This window comes from Marmota monax, unplaced genomic scaffold (genome assembly GCF_021218885.2).
Source record: "Marmota monax isolate L192 unplaced genomic scaffold, Marmota_monax_Labrador192_F-V1.1 WCK01_AAM20220418_F8-fsc00014, whole genome shotgun sequence".
Lineage (NCBI taxonomy): Eukaryota > Metazoa > Chordata > Mammalia > Rodentia > Sciuridae > Marmota > Marmota monax.
Genome location: NW_026695222.1, coordinates 38,973,222 through 38,977,973, shown reverse-complemented (window position 1 = coordinate 38,977,973; position 4,752 = coordinate 38,973,222). Strand labels below are relative to the sequence as shown.

At 41.5% G+C, this 4,752-nt stretch overlaps 1 pseudogene; it reads left to right on the top strand.

Moving 5' to 3' along the window:
• The first annotated feature begins 1,005 nt into the window (after nucleotides 1-1,005).
• Nucleotides 1,006-1,373, top strand: LOC124085556 (small ribosomal subunit protein uS19-like; annotated as a pseudogene).
• The last annotated feature ends 3,379 nt before the right edge of the window (nucleotides 1,374-4,752 follow it).

Below are 4,752 nucleotides of genomic sequence, written 5' to 3'. Positions count from 1 at the left end.
AAGGGGCAGGGCCTGGAGAAGGGTTGGGTCTAGAGGAAGGGCAAGAGGGACCACAGATGGTGAGAAGCAGCAGCCTTGGTGGTCTCTAGCTCAGGGAGGCTCAATCTTCAACTTTCCATCCTGACATCCTACCACAGGGAAACTGCTACTGAAGCTGCCCAGATCACTCCACCTTGGCCTCTCCTGTCCATCTGCTTCTCACCTTTGGCCATTCTACCAGAGCATCTCCTGGGCCAAGTCATATACAGGAAAGAGAGATAAGGGGAAGAGAGCAGGAGAACAAAGGAAGCCTAGGACTTATAACAAAAAAGGCAGAATGCTCTCACTTCTTGGGAAATCACGATATAAGCTATGGCCCCCTCTCCCTCCTGGGAGAAGTCTATGTTATCCCTGTTGGGTGCAGAGCAGGCTGAACTGTGTTGTCTGCAGGGCAGGCTGAACAGATGTTGGCTGCAAGATAACCCATGCACTCAAACCCCCCTCTATCTGGTCCTTTATCACCTGTTTGCCTCAAGTCTGAACATTCAACCCTGCTCAAGGCTGAACACTTAACCCCCCCTTGGGCCAACAAGGCAGCTTGCAGACCCAGAGGCCGCATTAGATTTGGGCTATAAAAACTCCCTCCTGCCAGGCCCCCCTCTCTCTTGCTATCTCTCTTGCTTTCTCTCTCTCCTGCATGCGCTTCCTCTCTCTCTCTCTCTCTCTCTCTCTCTCTCTCTCTCTCCTTCTTTCTTTTCTCTTTGTTGCACTGCTGCAATAAAGATCTTTTGGTTGCTCCGAGTGTTGTGGTCACTTTTCTTTCAATCCCCATTTTAAATAAACCCTGTTTTATATGTTTGCCTTGGCGTGCTTCTCTAATGTTACACTTCAACATGTGAGGAAGCAGGACTCGTCACCAATAACCAGCAGTATCAATAAGACACATGAAGATGCTTCCTAAATTTGAAAAGTAGAAAAGAAAGTGTCTGTCTAAAAATGTTTATTTTTATCCTCAGAGCAGGCAAGATGGTGGGAGTGGAGCAGAAGAAGAAGCCGACCTAGGCAAGTTCACCTATCGCAGTGTGGACCTCGACCAGCTGCTGGACATGTCCTAGGAGCAGCTGATGCAGCTGTACAGCGCATGCCAGCAGAGGCTGAACCGGAGCCTGCGGAGGAAGCAGCACTCGGTGCTGAAGCGCCTGCGCAAGGCCAAAAAGGAGGCACCCCCGATGGAGAAGCCAGAGGTGGTGAAGGCACACCTAAGGGATATGATAATTCTGCCTGAAATGGTGGGCAGCATGGTTGGCGTCTACAATAGCAAGACCTTCAACCAGGTGGAGCCCGAGATGATCGGCCACTACCTGGGCGAGTTCTCCATCACCTTAAGCCCGTAAACCACTCTCTGGGCAATAAAAACACACACTGCTAAAAAAAAAAAAAAAAAAAAAAAAAATTAAAAATAAAGGTTTATTTTTAGTAAATGTATTGATATAGTATAGATGAGGCTGAACACCCAAGGAATTTTCAGGAAGCAGGGTTTTTTAAGTTGCAGTGGTCTAGAAGGGCTAATGCCTAAAAATATCTGGCCCCAAAGTCTGGAAATTCTTTAAACTTTATATTCAGTGGGGTGGTTACATGTCAGTGGGTGGGTACAAAACAGTTACCCTTTGTCCCATATTCTTAGGCTAGACAGAGGTTTTGATAGCTTTTTACCGGGAAAACAGAGATAGTATCTTTTGCATAGCAACAAGCTTTCTTTGAGACAGGCCCTGTCACACCTTTTGTCTGCAAACCTGGCACTTATAAGTTGAGAAAGCTTCAAATCACAATGCCCTTGGCAGAAACCCTGCCCACATTCTTTGTAAATATCATTCTGACAAAAGAAGTTTAATTATGGCAAGGGTCTTTGGGGTGGAGGTAACTGGTCTGCTCCAGTATCTGAATTACAAAAAGCAGACTTGTCTCTTACATACTGACTTGTCTCTTACATACCTAATGATTTGAGTCCTAAGGAAATTTCATCTACAATGGTTTTAAGTATCATGAACTATCAATAGTTAATATTAAAAGATCACCATCCACCATCCTGCTTCTGTTTTCTAAAACTGATTTAAAATTTTTGCTTTGAATAATTACATCCAAATCTGGAAGGGGTATTGTGATGTATGTGTATATGTATATATGCGATCTCTTTAATTATGCCTCTGGATACCTCTGACGCTTGAGTCCTGTCAAAGATGTCCTCTGTGGTGCTGGGATCCAACCCAGGACCTCTCACATGCTAAACAACTGCTCTGCCACCCAGATGCACACACAGCCCCCAGAGATATCTTAATAAATGGAAATTAATTAAAATAATTTAACATTACCATGAGAAATTTCAAACAAGATAATTCTCTCAATCAAAAACAAAGTAAACTAAAAGTATTTTTTAAATATTATTGATGAAAACAGCAGAAATATTAAGAATTCTGTAGAAAACTGGAAAGAGGAGAAATTAAAAGTTCAATAGTACCTAGATGTTCTTCAACTGATGAATAGATTAAGAAAATGTGGTAAGGGGCTCAGGTTGTGGCTCAAGTGGTAGCACACTCACCTGGCATGTGTGAGGCACTGGGTTTGATCCTCAGCACCATATAAAAGAAAATAAAGATATTGTGTCCACCTAAAACTAAAAAATAAATTTAAAAAAAGAAAATGTGGTAAAATATACAATGGAATGTTAGCCATATAAAAGAATGAAATTATGGCATTTGCTGGTAAATGAATGGAACTGGAGACTATCATGGTAACTGAAATAAGCCAACCCCAAAAAACAAAGACCAAATGCTCTCTCTGATAATGTGGATGATGATTCACAATAAGGCAGGAGGAGAGAAGAATAGATATTCTCTGGATTAGACAAAGGGAAAGATAAGGGAAGGAGGCTGGGAATAGAGAAGACGGTAGAATGAATTGGACATGACTTTTGTATGTTTATATATGAATACACAACCAGTGAAATTCCACATCATGTACAATGGCAAGAATGGGATCCAAACTAAAATAAGTTATACTTCATATATGTATAATATGTCAAAATGCACTCTACTATCATTTGTATCTAGAAAGAACAAATAAAAGTTGCACAGAGGAAGAAACCTACTGCATGGAACCGGAAACCTGGAGGAGAAGGGAGATTTCCTAGTAAGTACAGACATTGCAACATGACTCTACAATAAGACTATAAATCAATCAATTAGCATAGAAAAGCTTAAACTGGTGCTTAGAGATCTCCCACTAGAAAAGACCCCAGGGTCATTGGGGCTCATGAACTGTCACCTTTAACAAATTCTGATTTTATTTCAAGTGTCCATGATCTAAAGAGAAACTAGGTGACTTTCCTAAATTCATTTTATAATATACCAAAGCCTGATACAGTCAAGAAATTTTATCCAATGCAGGATATCAGTGTTTGTACAACAGACATTGTTTTGTGCACAGCTGCAAACATACTGCCAATTGGCAGCAGTGGGCTGGCTACTCATCCTAGCCCAGAGAGAGTGGAGGGGTTATCTTAGAAGAGGGGCCTGGATATGGTGGGGCTTAGAGGAAGGGCAGGTCTGGAGAAGGGGCAGGGCCTGGGAAGGGTTGGGTCTAGAGGAAGGGCAAAAGGGTGGTAGGGCCTTGGTGGTCTCTAGCTCAGGGCGGCTCAATCTCCAGCTTTCCATCCTGACATCCTACCACAGGGAAACTGCTGCTGAAGTTCTACAGAGGTAGTGACTGCCTACCTGACCCGCCATCGCACTAGGCACCAGCAGCTTCCATGAATCCAGGGTCAGTAGTCCCTGGGCCACCCACCACCACTACCTACTGTGTACCAGCTGCCTTAAAAAGTACTGCCTAAGTGGCAGGTATTCATTATCTAATGCTGAAAGAGGAGAGGAACCAGACAAGATGGCTCACACCTATAATCCCAGCTACTTGGGAGACTGAGGAAGGATAACTGCAAGTTGAGACCAACCTGGGCAAGATCATGTCTCAAAATAAAAAAGAACTGGGGATGTTGCTCAGTGGTGGAGCACTTATCTAGGATGCATACTGGGCTCAATCCACAGTACTACTGCGGGGAGTTGGGGGCATGGATGCATTATTACAATAAAGCCCATTTCCTTTTATTCTATCTTCATCTTCATCATCATTTTAATGCATTTTAATGTTCATGGACAATGAACTATTTAGCAGAAGCTATAAAGCACTTGATTCTAAAATGGAAGGTGCTATTTATTATAGATTAACAAATTCAAAATTCGGGATTTCTGAAATGAAGATATAAGTCAGTGGAAAAGCTAGATTGGGCTCATAGAAACTTAACTCACCAACAGGTACCAAATTCCTTATCAAGACCCATAAAGTTAAATAAATAAAATCAAGACTCAATAAGTGAGACAGATTCAAATTAAAAAGCTCTGCACAACAAAGGAAATAGGAGCACGAAGAGAGACCCTCAGAATGAGAGAAAATCTTTGCCAGCTACTCTTCCAAATGGGGATTAATATCCAGAATATATAAAGAACCCAAAATACTTAATAACAAAACAATTAATAAGTCAATAAATAGCCAAAAGAACTAAACAAACATTTCTCAAAAGAAAAAATACAAATGGCCAACAAATATATGAAAAAAATTTTTTCAACATCCCTGGCAATCAGGGAAATGCAAATCAAAACTACATTGAAATTTCACCTCACTTCAATTAGAATGGCAAACATTAAGAATACAAATAATAATAAA